Source organism: Apus apus, chromosome 4 (genome assembly GCF_020740795.1).
Source record: "Apus apus isolate bApuApu2 chromosome 4, bApuApu2.pri.cur, whole genome shotgun sequence".
Taxonomy (NCBI): domain Eukaryota; kingdom Metazoa; phylum Chordata; class Aves; order Apodiformes; family Apodidae; genus Apus; species Apus apus.
The window spans coordinates 14,560,745-14,578,549 of NC_067285.1; the positions used below are offsets into that span (position 1 = coordinate 14,560,745).

At 40.5% G+C, this 17,805-nt stretch overlaps 1 protein-coding gene across 4 annotated transcripts in view; it reads left to right on the forward strand.

Annotated features, from left to right (window-relative positions):
- The window catches only part of LCOR (ligand dependent nuclear receptor corepressor), an 82,623-nt gene that overhangs the window by 11,101 nt on the left and 53,717 nt on the right, over positions 1–17,805 (forward strand). For all 4 annotated transcript variants that reach the window (XM_051616718.1, XM_051616719.1, XM_051616720.1 and 1 more), the window contains exon 2: positions 6,251–6,343. The gene's annotated coding sequence lies outside the window, so the exon portion shown is untranslated. The remainder of the gene's footprint in view (positions 1–6,250; positions 6,344–17,805) is intronic.

Genomic DNA, 17,805 nt, shown 5'->3' on the forward strand with positions numbered 1-17,805 from the left:
TTCTAGTATATGGAACTTGGAGGGCTTTCCATTTTTGTAAGGGAGGAGAAACAGTTCATTCGTGTTAAATTTGATGGAAGATATAAGTGATTCTTTGATCTCATCTTTAAGGCAAATAGATCTTTGCTGTCAGGCCATGGTGCTGCCTCGGAGGGTTTTCATGATTCTGCCTGTAAGCAGCAGATAGCGAATTTCAGAGCTGGTTTGTACTGGCAGACCTGAAGGGTTGAGAGTGCTCTATTTATTGCATAGTTTTGGGTTCCTTTTGGTGATACAAACCAAAAATAATTCTTGCTCTGAACACTGGTTTGCTACCCCATAATTTTGCCAGTGCAGCTGTATCAGGGTCACTTTGTAAGCTGAGTTCTGAAGCTGAGGTTTAATAAGCCTTGGCTTTATTGAGAAGCCCTAGGTTAGGTTGAGCAGGGCACATAGGACCTTAGCTGTGTGTAGGAGGAATCCATGCAAGTGGAGTCCTGTGCCTCTGAGCTACAAACTGTTAATTCCCAGTGGTTGTGAAGGGGCATTAGTGCCTGCTAGAGCAGCTTGTGGCTAGGTGTGACAAATGAAGGTCTCCTGTGGACAAATTCCGCTTTCTGTCAGCTTGGTAGCCAGCGTGCAAATGGGCTTTGGCTATCAGGGCAATAACTAGTCCACTGTTTGCTGTTGGTCTGTGCTCAATGTAGGGTTGGGGGCTAAAGCTTAATCAGTCAGATGGTCTTGGGAATATAATCTTTTGCTTCAGGTGGTCTCACAGAGGGGGCTTACTTTCATTTCCAAAATGACACACAGAATTCTTGTCTACAGACTTTGAATCTGCTTGGTAACACGTTCATTTACTCAGGTAGCTCCTTCCTGTTAGGTCAGGGCAAGATAGAGCTGAATATGAGCTAGTGGGATATCATAGCCTTGAAATATCCCAAGAGTCTTTCCTCTTGGAGCCAGTAAAGGCAAATGAATCTCTCTCTAAAACTAGGTCTCTTTGAGAATCTAGATTTAGCATAAATGAGGGTCAAACTCCACAAAGAATGCTTTTAGGAAAGGAGATAATACTTTAATAGCTGTATAATGACTTGCCTTGTTTGAATCCACTGAAGGATGGAAAAGTGAATCTAAAGCAAAGTATTAACAAGTTTTTGTTGTTCTATATCTGGATTAAGTGGGCAGTGAGTGCCATATTAAATGGTATAGCTAGTTTAGTTGACAGAAAAATGAAAGGTCAGCTACAGCAATGAAATAATTTTTTTCCATTAAAATATAGCCTTAAATAGTTGCTTCTGGTGGTTGTTGGATTTTTTATTATTTTATTATTTTATTTTTTATGGGATGAAAGTAAACATAACTAATAGATCTATCTGAAGGAAAATAATGGCTATATATTTCCAGACTAAATTCTAGTAGTCTTTCTAATACATCTTAAAGCATTTTTGGGAAATGGACACAATCTTTCCCACTCTAGGTAAAAAACAGTTTCAGGTAAGTACATACCTGTCATCTCCCATGAGAGAGAAGGAAGCATAATCATTTGAAGCCTTTGCTTACTAAAGTTTTAGTGAGAAACTTGAGGAATAGTGTTTGGGGAGAGACTGACAGGGGAAGGTAGGCAAGTTCTGTGTTTTTTTGTTTGGGGTTTGTTTTTGTTTTTAAACTTATTCAAATAATGGTTATATGGGAAAAAAAGCTATTCTAAAAGCTTTTTGTTTTCGGTTAATGACTTAAGGATTAGGACAGCATAGATATTTGCCTAGATACATTAATCTGAGAACCTTTCTTTTAAGGAAATCAACATCAGAAAACAGTTCTCATGAATATTTAATAGAATGATTGTTGGCTTATGAGCCATGAGTTATTCTTTTTCCAGAATATAGTTAAACATTATGCTATCTTTTTTTTTTAACTATATTGCATGACAGTCATGTAGCCAAGCTTGTAGAGGGTCAGATTTCTGAAAAGGCGTGAATTGATTCTCTGTAAAATATCCCTATTTTAGTGGAAAATATTGAAGTGTATTTATTTTAGTAGATATATCCTAAATTTGATGTCTAGTGTGTGTAGAAGATGCAACAGGATGTGTTCAGTAGCCTTTTTTTTTTTTCCCTTTTAAGTAGTGGAGAGGTTATGCTAGAGCAACTCTCATAAAGCATTTCACCCTGACTTTGGAGAAATTTGAAGTCCACCTGCAGATCTCGTCAAACTGTGAATTTGCATTGTATTTATAGTAGATACAGGTTTGGGCAGTAACTCTGATGATAATTCCTGAAAAAAATCACAATTTTACTTCATTTAACCTAAATGAGCAATATGGAAGTGTATGGTTGTTTAATGCTGGCGAATATAGAAAACCCTTCAGGAAAGGTCCTGATTCCACAGGAAAACAGAATATACCTCCAGGGTGTGCATAGCAGTGGAAGTGATTTTTTTTGTAAAAATACAATCCATGGTTACACAGTATTTTAAAATCTAGTGTCAATTTTAAATACTGTAGAGAAGGGTGATCATACCCCACCCCGTTTGTGCTAGTGTCCTCGCTTTGTGTAGATGCATGGGGTTTTGGGTCAGGAAACAGATCCCTGAACTATCTTGTCACGTTACTATGCAAATGCAAGATGAGTGAGCATCTGAGGGGAGGGAAGGATGAGTGGGATCAGCCCATTCAGTGAAGACTTGGATTTATCATGGATTAAAGTGCCAGGTATTCAGTAGTCATAGCTTCAAAACACTGAAGACATGCTGCAGAGCAGACTTCCCTGTTTACAGCAACTTTCAGTTTGCAATGGTCTGTCTTGTAGTAGCTCAGGATAATTGAGTTGTGGAGTTTTGAGTCTCATTACTCTGCTTTTCATAATTAACAATTTACACAGTATATTTTAAAATCATACATTTTACATGCACGTGCTTTTTTCTGCTGTTGAATTGTTATCCCTCCTTTGAAGCACTTGAGTCAGTCAAGTTTCATTCTGCTCATGAATGCTGCCTTGCTAGTGAATGTCTTAAGTTGCAGTATGTTTCCAGGGAGTAGAAAAAAATTCTTCTAGCCAATGTGTTTGTTCTTCATAAAATTAACAGAAAATTACAGAGAAACTGATGCTTTTATGGAGGCATTAGGATCATCACTGAATCCTCTTAGCAAAAGGTGGTTTTCAGAGATTAAAAGAGCTGAATCTCTCTATATTCCCTAGTAGTATTTTTCATAGGTATTTCTTGGTTCAGGTTCCAGCAGCATAATGATAATCTTAATTCTTCTTTCGGATGAGAGTCAGCACTCTTTGGTATGTTAGCTTAAAGGAAGGGTTTCTGTTTACTGGTTGATCTGCATATTTGGGCTTTAAGGAGATGACAACAATCCCTGCTAGGGTACCATATACCTTTAGGTTTATGATGTCAGCAGGAGAGATGAGCTGTTGCTGAATCATCTTGTTTAGGGAAAATGCTCTCCTGAACGGCAGAGGCAAAAGGCTTCAAGCCATGAAAACCTCCTGAGGATTTGACCCTTGATTACACTAGACCACTGTGAAACATTCTTGATTTAGTTCAGTATCTTCCCTTTTCACCAAGAAGCAGTTCCGTTCACAGAGGGATACCTGTGTTGATTGCAAGATGTGTGAGTCCAGCAGGTCTGGACTGGGCATTCTATGTGGTCATCCAGTCAGGAGGAATATTCAGCATAGTTACTGGTTGAAGGATTTTGCCTTTACACACAGCTGAAAGCTGTCATAGTGCTTGCTTCCAAACAACCAGGTAGAGCTAAGGGCCATTCAGCAGTTGTGCTGAATTAATCTGAGATTTGTCAGCCAGCAACTCTGATGGTTAACCAAGGAGCATGACAGGGTTATGTCAGAGCAGCATTATGTTTGGGAGAGACAGCTGGAATAAGAACCATTCCCAGAACACATCTGTTTGCTCATTCAGCAGTAGATCCCTTTAGGTTCCACTGGAGTTTTGTGATCTGTGGGGTGGTCTCTCCTGCAGAAACATGAATCTGGGCTACTCCTGTATGTCTTGTCTGTTTTCAGCAGCACACTGTGTGAAAGCCTGTGCAGGACAGTATGGTTGACTCTAGTTCTTTTCTGTTATAATAGATCTTGATCCTCCAGCATCTTCACTGCAATACTCATCTCCCATCTTTTTCACTTGCAAGGAGTCCAGGGCAGTTACACATATAACAAATCAGAGCAAGTGCATGGTCTGTTCTTGAACAGACTTTTAAGCAGTCACTACACTTCTGGTTCCTAAGCAGGTGTGCTCTGGGATTTGCTGGGCATGCTTTTCATGATGGTGTTGCTTAAGGCAGACTCTGTGTGGCTCCTTATGCTTTGTCTTTATTGGAATTGGCATTCTGCACAAGTTAAACCTTTGTCTTGACACTGAGCAGTCATTCCTATGCAAGGTGAACTTTCAGAAGTTACTACTTTTTTTTTTTTTTTTTTTCCCCAAATAATTTTAAAAGGGTGGTGGGGAGCAAGATCACTGATCCTGTCCCCTATGCAGTCTCAAGAACCCATGCCAGTGTAATTGATGGAGTGCAGGCATAGGAATGAGTGATGGAGCAGAGAAAGGAAGGGGTGCAAAACCTGCTGTTAGTGCTGAAAGGTATGCTCATGGGAGTGTGCTTTGCATTCAGTTATTTGGAGTTGGTTTCTGAGTTTTGTTTCAAGCTAGCACTGATCCTTCAAAAGGGACAAAAGATTACATAGGTACTTGCCCTTGTCCCTTGGTGCAGAAAAGCAAAGATTATATTTTGTCATGTCCAAAGCCTCACATTGTCCTAAAATGCATTGAGTTCTTCAGTGAAATGATGTGGTTCTCAGTTCTGTATTGTCCCTACAGTTTGAACTACTTTAAAATGGTACTACAATACCCTTGAAAGCTGCATTTCATGTGGCTTTGGCTTGAGGAATGCCTGGGAATCTGTCATTGGAATCTTCACTGAAAGAGGCTGGACTAACCAGCCTCTGCTAAAGCAGACTGGTAGGAGCTGTTGCTTTGTTCTTGCCATCAGACCACAAGAAGAAGCTGTAGATGTTCATAGGATGACTTATTTTGGAAATCATGTAGCTTAGAGGATATCAAGAGGAGGGAAAACCTTCAGTCTTCTGTTTTCATGTGATGATGATAAGCATAAACTGAAGCACAAGCTGCATGCTGGAAATTGCCCTAAGATTCAGCAACATGATAGGCATCAAGATGCCTTCTATTAAAAGGGTTTTTGTTGGTTTTGTGGTTTTTTTATTTTATTTCCTTTTTGATGTGTGGACTGTCCTGAGTATGAAGCCTCACATTGTTGCCTCACTGAAGGCTCGTGACTGAGAGTACCAAACCCTGCAAAATAAGCCTAGTCTATTAACTGGGGATGAAGCAGAATAAATGGTTCTTAGTTTATGCCTGAAAGTATTTCTGAAGAACAAAGGCTTGACAATCCTTGAAGATGTGTGGTTACTGAAAATTCTGCATTTATACTTAGGTGGCTGCTGGGATTCTCTTGTAGCCATTCTAAAGGTAGAGTCAGTTCTTTCCTCCTGTTGCCTTTGCCCTTAAAGCTGGATAATGCAGACATCTACCATGATGGATGAGTTGATGCCATTCTCATGAAAGTAACTTTTTTTTTTTGTTACTAGTTGAAATAGCTGTTCTGGTTTCTTTTCTCAAAGACCACATGAATAAATTTGAACAATGCAAGGTTGAGTTGCACCTGTAAAAATTGATTCATTTTGTTAGCTTCCTCCTGTTCTGCACAAAGACACGAGCAGCAGAAGTACTGGAAGAACCTGCTGCGTAGGCTTATGCTAACTGTATGTTAACTTTGCTTAAAAAAAATTAAACCCTACCTCCTGCAGAACTTGATTTGCCATTGAGAAGAGCTTTCCACTTGCTGGGAGTGAAGGGGAATTTTTCAGTCCCTGGCAATTGTGCAAGGAGATGGCTATTGTTACTGGCTCAAAGACTGTTGAAAGAACTTTAATTTTCCTTCTCTGTTTGATGCCTCTGCAACTATAAACTGTTTTTCAGTTCAAATACTCAGCTGACTGTCCACTGTTGCTGCTTCTAGGTTTCTTTCATTTTACTCTTTCTCCCCCTGTCCCTGTGTTTCCTCTACATTGAGTGTTTGAAGTTATTTTTCATGAAACACACTTGTTTGATTTTATTTTATCTCTAGGTCATTTACGTATTTGTCTTCACTAATGTTTGCAACCTCTCCGAACATAGTATCCTCTGTGAATTTAACTAACATGCTGTTTACCCTTTCTTCCAGATCCAGTTTCTGATCCTACTTCCACATTTGGGAGTATGCAAGGGACAAACGCATCTCTTTGCGTAGCTTGACTGGATATCCCAAGACTAGGATGTTAGTATATTTAAACAATTTTTTGCATTAAAATGTTGCCAGTATCTTAATTGCACATAGATTATTATTTTGAAATGTAATCAGCTTTATTGGCATTATGCATATTCAGAAGCCTGCTGGTAGAAACAGTTTTTCTGCAGCCTGACTACTGCTTATTGGTGATTTTAAAATGGGTGCAGGAGTAGGAAGAATTTCAGGGCTGCTTTTTAAAAGAACCAGGCTTATTTAGTGTTATAGCTGTAGAACTCATTCTTGAAAATCTTGGCTTTTGTCTAATAAGATTAACTGTAGGTTAATCCCAGAGAATATGAAATCTTTAGACTGTGTTCAAGATATTTATGAAAAACTACTTCAGACTTCTGAATGCATGAACGCAGGCCCTAGGAGAGATTTTTAAATACTTGACATGGTCAAATATCAATGGAAATACCTGCATCAAATGAGTGTTAACAAAAAAACTACAACAACAACAAAACAAAAATTGCACACTGAAGTTTTTCTAATCCCTGCATTGCAGGTTATGTTACTCAGGTACTTGTAAGGAACCCTATGCTAAACTATTTTTCCAGATTTGATAATGGAGATTCCTTTAGAATATGTTTTGTGGTTGTGTAGCTGTTACAAAATGAGATATTGCATGTTTTCTGTTATGTAAGCAATTGTCTGGCAGTAATTAGCAGTGCAGAGATAAAGAAGTCAGCATTAATCTAATGTGCTATTTTTAAAAACGTATTTTTGGCTCAGCCACCTCTTGGAGTGTCTCATGTATTCAACTACTATATTTAATTAAATTCCTTATTGAAACACTACTATAAGCAACTGTTTAAATTACTGAAGTGAATTTGTTGCTGATAGCAATGTTCATTGTGTAGCTGTGGATTTTTTAGGTTCCTCTGCAGCCTTAGTTTTCCTCTTGTAAGTGGGAGGAGCTGTCTCTTCATGCAGTTTACTTTTTTTTTTTTTTCCCTAAAACTGTTGCTGATCTTCTTGGCTAATGTTTTAAAGTAATTGGTTATGGTTTCTCTGCTTGGATTTTCATTGCTACTGTCCAGCTCTGTACACAAGTAATAAATCTAGGTAAGATTGCAGTTCTCCTTTAGCTTAGCTACTTGGACAGATGTTCTCAGAAGAACTAGTGCTAGGGAAGTGTTGTGCAACACTTGCTGTGATCTCCTACTGCATTTCATTTCAGTGGCTGATTCCTTCACTCACCTCTTCTTGTATTATTACCGTGGGCTTATAGTAAAGCAAGTTTTTTTTTATGGTGGCTTACAAGATTTTCAAGGGAATTTGAGACTCATTCAGTGTTCTTGTTTATTTCAGTTTTATCAAATCTGCTGAAGCACAGTGTGTTCTAGAAGGCTAATACTCCTAAAGTCTGAAAACATTTCTGGTGTTGAAAACAGGTTTTTTTTTTAAAAAGTCAGCTATATCTGAAATAACCTTCAGAGGATTTAAGGTCTAAAATTGACAGTAGTGGTGAACAAGGCACTTACATGAAATTATTATTAATGGTTCTTGCATGCAATTTGTTTGCTTTTTATGCCATACTTTGTTCATTACATGTGCATGATATATTCTTTTTCTTTTAGAGAAACTTATGTATAAAGATTTCCATATGGAAAAAATTACCTTAAGAGGTGGTATTTACCAAGACTTACAGGAATCGACCTGTTTTGTAACTTTTGAGTATCTGTTAGTGCTACTCTAGAGTTTAAATCCCATAGGATCACACCATGAGCATGTAGCCTGCAGAAGGATGCTTTGTATCAAATTATTTTGCTATTTATGTGGCAGTACTGCTGGCAATTCCTAGCCATGGCTTAGGAAATACATTTCTGAGATTTTGCTCTCAAAGGACTGTACAGAAGTTACAAAAAGAGCTGCTTTGGATGTAGGTGGACAGTGACCTGCTCTGCTTTTCTAGCAGAGCAGTGCTCAGAACTGTGACATGTTTCTGTTGTTTCTTCATATAGAGAATGTTACAGATACTTACCTCCAGTGAATTAGCAATATGACACAGTGTTGAATCACAGAATTATTTGAGTTGGAACTGCTAGACATCATCTAGTCCAACCCCCCTGCTAAAGCAGGATTTCCTAGAACACATTAGACATGACTGCATCCAGGCAGGTCTTGAACATCTCCAGAGAAGGAGACTCCACAACCCCCCTGGGCAGCCTGTTCCCGTACCCTGTCACTCTCACTGTAAAGAAGTTTTCCATTTTCTTCAGGTGAAACTTCTTGTGTTCCACTTTATACCCATTGCCCCTTGTCCTATTACTGGGCACTAATGCCACACTTGAGAAGATGTGTGTAGATTACCTGGAGAATTTAACTCAGATTTTGAAAAATGGACCTGTGGTAAACAGTTTCTTAGAAGCCTGAGTGTTCTCCCAGTGTTTCTTCACTTCGCACCAAATAATTGTTTTTAGGTATGCTGAACAACCTAAACAGGGATTTAATTCTTTAAGCAGACCTGAGGCAGCGACAGGCCTGCTAAGACCTTTTATTGAGGTACTAAGTCTAAAGTTGGAGCAAGGCTGGCTGTTCTAGAAGTCTGACCTCCAGATGTTTGCCTTTGTACCAGATTTGAGTTTCTTGACTAGAAGCCCATAATTTGATTAACTGTGAGCATATTCTGAGATTGTGCTGTAATTCAATGGCATTGAGAAACTTAGCATGCAGAAAGTGTGTGCTGTCTTCTTTCAAGCTCAGATCAAAGGTGCTGCTTTCAAGAAAAGAACTTCAACAAAGACTGAAAACAAAACTTGTGAGGGAATAGGGTGGCCTCAGCCAAAGTACAGTGGATTAAATGTTTGACTTCCTTAATTATAAAAGGCTGATGACATGCTGTGCTTCCAGAATCCTAGAAGGTTCTGAGTAAATGAGATGGAGAAGCCTAGGCAGTGTGAAAAAGAGCTGCACAGAACTGCTTGGCTTGAGGAAGACTTTAAGATGATAGCTGAAATCACTGTGTATATAACTCAGTTACATGTAGACACCAGATTCACTGTAGCTTCGCAGCTATGGAATTGATTATATGTGTCTGACACTAAAAGGATAGTAAGAGTCAAAGAGTTGCTACATGAAATGGTGGCAAACGTAACCTAACATAAGAAGTGGGAGAGGGATTCATCAGTCACTTGCTCTTTTGGGAAAATTTACACTAAATCCCAAAGGTCAAGCTATATTATAGCTCTTTACTGCAAGTTTCTTGCATCTCTGTGTAGTTTTTTTTTAAAGAATGTTCACTGCTTCTAGTCAACACCGAGTAATCACATCTGGCAATTTCAGTTCCCACAATTTATTTCAGCACCAAATTGTTTTGCTGCTTCCATCTTTAATACAAAGTTGTCAGTAGCTGTGCTTATGCTTCTCTGTTTCCAGAGGAGTATCGGGCTTTCATCTGCTTTAGTCCATTGGCATAACCTGAGGTGTCAATGAAGGATAGGAAAGAACATTTCTGCTAATATTTAATTCTGTTGTCACAAGAATAACCACAGTAACACAGCTCTATCTTCCATGCTGTATACAGGAGTTACGTGGGCTTACTTTGAACCATTGTGCTCTTCATACTGTTTTTGTGTAAAGGCCCATAAAGCTGGAGGGGGCTGGTATGCTTAGCTGTGCTCCCTGTGTTTGCCCCTTGTGCTGTAGACTCATGAAGACCTCACTTGAGATAAGTTCTCAAATGCGACTTCTGTGATGACAATCATAGAATCATAGAATCACAGGGGTTGGAAGGGACCTCGAAAGATCATCTAGTCCAACCCCCCTGCCAGAGCAGGGTCACCTAGAGTACATCATACAGGAATGCATCCAGGCGGGTCTTGAACGTCTCCAGTGAAGAAGACTCTACAACCTCTCTGGGCAGCCTGTTCCAGTGCTCTGTCACTCTCACAGTAAAAAAAATTTTTCTGATATTCACCTTAAACCTCCTCTGCTCCAATTTGTATCCATTACTCCTTGTCCTATCACTGGTCATCACTGAAAAAAGCTTAACTCCATCTTATTGACACTCACCCTTTACGTATTTGTAAACATTGATGAGGTCACCCCTCAGTCTCCTTTTCTCCAAACTAAAGAGACCCAGCTCCCTCAGCCTTTCCTCATAAGGGAGATGTTCCACTCCCTTAATCATCTTTGTGGCTCTGCGCTGGACTCTTTCAAGCAGTTCCCTATCCTTCTTGAACTGAGGGGCCCAGAACTGGACACAATACTCCAGATGCGGCCTCACCAATGCAGAATAGAGGGGGAGGAGAACCTCTCTTGACCTACTAACCACACCCTTTCTAATGCACCCCAGGATGCCATTGGCCTTCTTAGCCACAAGGGCACACTGCTGGCTCATGGTCATCCTCCTGTCTACTAGGACCCCCAGGTCCCTTTCACCTACACTGCTCTCCAGCAGGTCAGCCCCCAACCTGTACTGGTGCGTGACATTTTTCTTCCCCAAATGCAAAACTCTACACTTGCCCTTCTTGAACTTCATCAGGTTTTTCCCCGCCCAAGTCTCCAGCCTGTCTAAGTCTCTCTGAATGGCAGCACAGCCTTCTGGTGTGTCAGCCACTCCTCCCAGCTTAGTGTCATCAGCAAACTTGCTGAGGGTACATTCTGTACCCTCATCCAGGTTGTTGATGAAGATGTTGAACAACACCGGTCCCAGTACCGACCCCTGAGCGACTCCACTAGTCACAGGCCTCCAACTAGATTCTGCCCCATTGACTACAACTCTCTGACTTCTTCCTTTCAACCAGTTCTTGATCCACCTCACTGCCTGATCATCAAACCCATACTTAATCAACTTACCTACAAGGATGCTGTGGGAGACGGTGTCAAATGCTTTACTGAAATCAAGATAGACCACATCCACCGCTCTACCATCATCTATCCACCTAGTAATTTCCTCATAGAAGGCTATGAGGTTAGTCAAACATGACTTACCCTTGGTAAAACCATGTTGACTGTTCTTGATGACCCCCATGTCCTTGATATGCCTAGAGATAGTGCCAAGGACAAGTTGTTCCATCACCTTTCCAGGGATGGAGGTGAGGCTGACCGGTCTATAGTTACCCGGGTCCTCCTTCTTGCCCTTCTTGTAGACTGGAGTGACATTTGCTATCCTCCAGTCCTCAGGCACCTCTCCTGTTACCCATGACTTACCGAAGATGATGGAGAGTGGACTAGCAATGACCTCCGCCAGCTCCCTCAGCACCCTTGGATGCATTTCATCCGGACCCATCGATTTATGTATGTCCAGGTTACTCAACTGATCCCTAACCCAATCCTCATCTACCTGGGCAAACTCCTCCTTTATCTTGACTTCTTCTGGGGCTATATGAAACTGGGGCTCATGGGGAAAGCCTGCAGGAGTAAAGACAGAGGCAAAGAAGGCATTCAGCACCTCTGCCTTCTTTATATCCTTTCACAATCAGTTCCTGCAATCTGCCCTGTAGCTAGCATGAGTTCTGTGCTCATGCTTTTCTGTGTTAAGATATTTCTGTCTGTGTGCTGATCTGTTTTGGGGACTTTTGTTTAAGGTGGATGACTTTTGCCCCCTGCCTTGCTTTCAGTTACCCTTTTCATTTTTGTGTAGCTGTCTGTATCGCCCAATGATTTCACAGAGATCATCCTTTCTGTTGAGACAGAAGTGAACAGTCCATCTGAAAAGGCTAAGGATATTATTCCAGAGCTTCTGAGAAGCCTTCTCAAAACATTAAGTGGGCTTCATATTTACTGTAGTCATGATTCAACTTGCTTTCCACAATCTAGATTCTTATTTTCTTCTTTCAGGTTCTTAATCAGAATGCAGATATACTGCTCATTTTTTCTTTTTAGTGAAATAATCACTTGACTTAATAAATGTTCTGTCTTTGCATTTCATAAGATTTTTTCAGATGCTGTTAGCTAGCTGGAGTCAGAAGGCATTTTCTTGTCACTGGGGCAATTATGTAATGGCTTATAATGGAGGTTTGTTTAATATCACACAGACTTTTACAATCACGAATAGCAGAATAAAAACACTCTTGACAGTTTTTACCTTAAAAGTACACTCAGTGTATTCACTTCTTGACTAAGAAACATTCAATAAACTTTCACAGGTCAGTGCTGTTTCTTGAAGATCATCAGGTTATCAATGATGGGTGATACAACTGCATTTAGTTTTCTTAGTTGGATCACATTTTCATTCCCCTTTGCAGACTCCTGGATAGATTTGAAAATCTCTGTAGAAATGGTTAAAGGGATATTTATAACTTGAGATCCAAAAAGAAGAGAGTAATCTTTTGACCTAATTCAGTAATGAACGATGATGTATAGCTGACTTCCTGTGATCAAGGAGGTGAAACTGAGTCATACTCCAAGGGTTTGCTAGACTAAAGAAGTTTGTTTTTTTTCTGCTTGCAGTCCTTGTTTAAGTGGATTCAGCAGCTTGTCCCTACCGTTTCTGGGCTGTTTTTTAGCTCAACTGTTTCAACTGGTCTGGTTTCAGTAGGTGGCTCTGTGTTGCAGACAGACGGTGATGTAGGGCAGGGAGGTAACACCTTTAACATGCTTCTGCACCATGCCAGTAGATACTGCTTGAGGCTGGGGTGGAAATTGCTGGGTCCTGTGCTTCCACATAATCAACTGCTGTAGGAAAAGTAAGGTTCCTCCATGGTTTAAACTGTCTTGATCCTCTGTGATACCTACCTTTGGCAAGTTGATCTGGCAGCACACCTGACCCTGGCTGATCAGTGGTATGAGCATTATTGAGGCCATGAAATAAAGAGGAGCAGTGAATTGATGCTGCTGGAAATCCTATCTCTTCTGTGGGGGGCATTTTCCAGATGGATCAGTTCTGTCTACTGCAAGGTGATTCTTATACTTGTGCCATGGGAGCATGGGGTATGGGGATAAACACTGGTAGTTAATGAATGTTACCTTAACTTTGCTTGGTAGTGAAGCATTAACAGGTTGTCTCCAACAGGAAAAAAGTTTCAAAGCTTTTATTTTGCTGCAATGAATAATGCAGCACTGTTGGATATGGAAAAAGTTGCCTCAAGTTTGAGAAACGTTTGGTTCTCTATATAAAAACTTTTGGTCCATGATGTTTTGCACTATTGAGCACTCTCAGTCTTGGGCTTTTGACTCTTTTAATCTGTTCATAAACTTTATAGCTACTTGATATAGTTTCTTCTCAGTAAAAGTTGTACCTGGCTGCCTGCTGGAGCAGTTGGAGGTTGAACAAATAAGAGCACTACATTTGAACAGATATACTGAAAAACAAATACCAGTTCAGTTTTTAGTGTTAAAGTTTGGGGGCTTTTTTGTTTGTTTGCTTGGTTGTTTTTTTTTTTCTTAAAAATTTTTGTCTGATTCTACTATTAAGTAAAAACGACCTTTTTAGGTATACATAGAATCATTAAGGTTGGAAGGGATCATCAAATTGCAGCCCCCCTGCCATGAGCAGGGAACCCTACCCCTAGATCAGGTTGCACAAAACCTTGTCCAACCTGGCCTTAAAAACCTCCAGGGATGGGGCATTAACAACTCCCTGGGCAACCCATTCCAGCTCCTTACCACCCTTATAGTGAAGAATTTCTTCCTAATATCTAACCTAAATATCCCCTCTCTCAGTTTAAAACCATTACCCCTTGTCCTATCACTACCCTCTGATGAAAAGCCCCTTCCCAGCTTTCCTGTAGGCCCCTGCAGGCACTGGAAGGCCACTATAAGGGTCTCCCAATAGCCTTCTCTTCTCTAGGCTGAACAGCTCCAACTCTCTCAGCCTGTCTTCATAGCAGAGGTGCTCCAGGCCTATGATCATCTTGGTGGCCCTTCTCTGGACCCTTTCCAGCAGGTCTATATCGTTCTTGTGCTGAGGACACCAGAACTGTACACAGTATTCCAGGTGGGGTCTTACCAGAGCAGAGTAGAGGGGCAGAATCACCTCCCTCACCCTGCTGGCCACGTTTCTTTTGAAGCAGTCCAGGACACAATTGGCCCTCTGGGCTCCAGCACACACTGGCTGCTTATGTCGAGCTTCAAATCGCCAAGTCCTTCTCCTCAGGGCTGCTCTTCAGCCATTCTTCCCCCAGCCTGTATTTGTGCCTGGGGTTGCGCCAACCCAGGTGCAGGACCCCGCACTTGGCCTTGTTGAACTTGATGAGGTTGTCACTGGCCCCACCTCTCCAGCCTGTCAGAGTCCCTCTGGATGGCAGTTCTTCCCTCTTGGGTGTCAACCACACCACAAAGCTTGGTATCATCAGCAAACTTGCTGAGGATACACTCAATCGAGTATACATATAAAGTTAGTAGTTATTGAAACTCTCCACTGTCATTCTTTGCCATTTTGTGATGTCTGTGTTATTTGGTTTATTTTCTAATGTAATAAAATGCAAGTATTTCTATGAGAAGATCCCAGTCAGGTCCTGTATTGGTGGTGACTGGCTGTGAAGAAAACCAGATAATCATACAAGAAACCTCCTGTTGTAGAGTTAAAATGTAAAACAAAAGCCCACAACCACTGACTTGAATGACTAGCCAGATTAGTGGTGCAGTATCTACAAATCAGGATCTTCCCACCCCCACAGATCCACATGGAGATTACAGCTCAGTCTGCCAGAGCAATTGGTGTATCTTGAGGTTATGTTGAGACAGCCATTGCAGAGAGCCCTTGGCTTGTCTTGAATTCTGCTGCTGAGGCTTTTGATTAGAGATAAGAAGGTTGCATGCCTTTGTGTACTTCTCTTCTTGATATCATATCACACACAGAGAGAAATACTTGTGGGAGGGGAGCAGGAGATGGTTCATATTATACCTTTTGCCTTGCTATACCCTCTACTCTAGCAATGAGCTTTATAAATTCTCACTTTGGGGTTTTTTGGGGGTGACTTCAGTTGTAAACAGTGAGATAATCTTCCAGTTAAGAGTGCTAACATAAAACAGGGAGACCTGTTTCATTTCTCACACTGCAAAACAGCTTGATAACTTGCTTTTTGCCTCTCCGTTTTCCCCTGTGGAGGTGAGAGATCTACCTGCTTCTAGGGGATCTGGCAGCGCTCTTTTCTGTTGCAAAGCAGATTCTGTTTCAGATAAGTAGCTGGTTTTCTGTCCTACTTAGCTCATTAACTTTTAAATGCCTTGCTGTGTGTTTGGTATTGCATCAGAGAAAATGTGCTTAGACTTGATCTCAGAGGAAAAGGAAATTGCTTGGTTGTGAGAGATGCTTGGAGAGAAGAGTCAGGATGGCCTGCTGTAGCTGCTTCTTGTTTATTAAAATTACAGAGCAGTAGTGGAATTTTAATGAAGCCTTGCAGGATGGATGGATAGAAGTCCTTCTATCAACAGTGTTTGCCTGCTGTCATAGTAGCTTTGTTTTTTTGTCCCTTTTTGGATTTCACAGCTGACTGTTGTAACAGTGAAATGGCTGTTTGACAGAATGTGTACCTTGTAGGCTTCCTGATTGCTTCACATGAAACTTCTTTACTGGATATATTATTCTGTAGTGAATAAAGCATTTGTCTAAGGCCAAAGAATTATTTTTCTCTTGAGTTTCAAGGGCCTGTTAGGGACCTCAGCAACTGATGCCACATGTTCTGTCTTGGCACCACAAGGTGTTCTAGTGCAAAAAAGCTATAGAAAAGCTCTGTATTGTTATACAGGACTTGATCCTACCTGTTCTTCTTTTAAATGGTACCTATCTTAACATCCTTAGTTCTTTTCTTTCATATACGTGTGTTTGTATTGCTCTTCCAGAACCAGGTTATTGATATTTAAGGTCCCCAGAAAGTCTTTGGAATTTACTAAAGCATCTGTTGTCTCTGGAGCAGGGATGTCTGCAGGAAGTCCCTGAGCAGTGCAGTTTCATTAGCAAGGATACAGAAGCATAAGCTTTGGAAAAATGGCTGAAGATGCACAGCTTTTTCTTTGTTCCCTGGGAAGCTAAGAGAAAGTTGGTTTAACTTGTAGTTGGGCTGCATTCAGATAAAGAAATCTCTCATCCTAGGTGGATGGGAGTTTCTTTTAGTTTGTTGTATGAATAAAAGAATATTCACAACTTATAATTGTATGCATGTCCTGAGACTTGGTGTATATTAATAACTGTCCTGTGACTTTTTTTCCCCTCCCTTGTTGCTTGGTCTTGCTTTTCTATTAAGATGCCTGTGACTGAAACATTCAAGTTTAATAGATTTTTGTCCTGAAAGAGACAGAATTCCCGTGTTACACATAGACTGTAGGATTTTTCTGAATTAATTCCTGCTTCAAATCCCATAGCTGTGGATAAATATATCCAATCTTGACCAGAAAATCTAGGCATGAGAAATCCAATAAAACCCTGATGTGATGGTGTTGGCTCTTGCTTCCTACTAGTTAATGAGACTCCTAACATGATGAACGTAAGTGCTGGGGGAGAGTACAAGGGGAACGGATCTTAGCAGCCAGCCCACCCTTCCCTAAATAACACCTCCAGAATCTGAGGGTAGGGAAAGCGATGATCTGGTCCTGGAGTGCATGTCTTTTCTTTTTTCAGTTGGACCCTTGTAAAATTAAGAGTGTCTTATGTCTGTCTGAATTTGATCAGCTTCCAATTTCAGCTGCTGGATCTGGGTATGTGTTTGAGAAGCTGTTTTTCCTGTTCCTAGATGTGTGTTTTGTAGCTTTCTCCATTCCCCTCCGGCCCCCCTTTTGGAGTAGTGTTCAATTGCATTTGCTTTGGTAAGCAGCCTCTGTGACCTGGACCTTTTGTTATTTGCTGTTCTTTCTGTCTTTGTGTCTCCTACAAATTTAGTAACTGCTTTCTTCCAAGTCACCAACTAAAATGTTAAATGGCATAGAGCCAATAACCAGTACCTGATGGACCTCACTAGCAGTGGTTTCCCATTGACATCAACGTTTCAGGAGCTGCTGCTTAATCCATTTTTAACCTGGCTGATTTTTGTTTGTTTGTTTTTCCAGCTGGTTTTAGTCTAAATCTGTTGGGTCAGCCCAAAAATATTACCTAAATCTAAAAATATTGTATTAATCCTGCTACTGTTAGTCAAATGTTTAGTTTCTTTTAAGTCAAATTAAGTAAGATAATTTTTGTAAGCCCGTATTGATTGGCACTATTTTTCTGTTAATTCCTCAGTAGTCCTCTGAGCTGTTTCTTGTTTTCAGAAACCTTTGCCAAGTTGAGACCCTAGTACTCATCTGTTTAATGTTTTGACATTTCAAAGGGATGATTTTTTTTTTCCAGCCCATCAGAACTCTCAGTATTCCAAGACTTTCTGTAATTAAACACCGCTGCAAACATTCTTTGAGTAACTAAAAAAAAAACAGCAAAAAAAAGAACTCAAACAACTTCATGGCATTTTGAGACCGTTAATTTACAAATGTTTAATAACATCACTATGATGGATTTTGCTGAACAATCATACGCCATTCTGTTGAATGCTTGTTAATACACTACCATATTCATATAGATTTTTTTTGGTAAT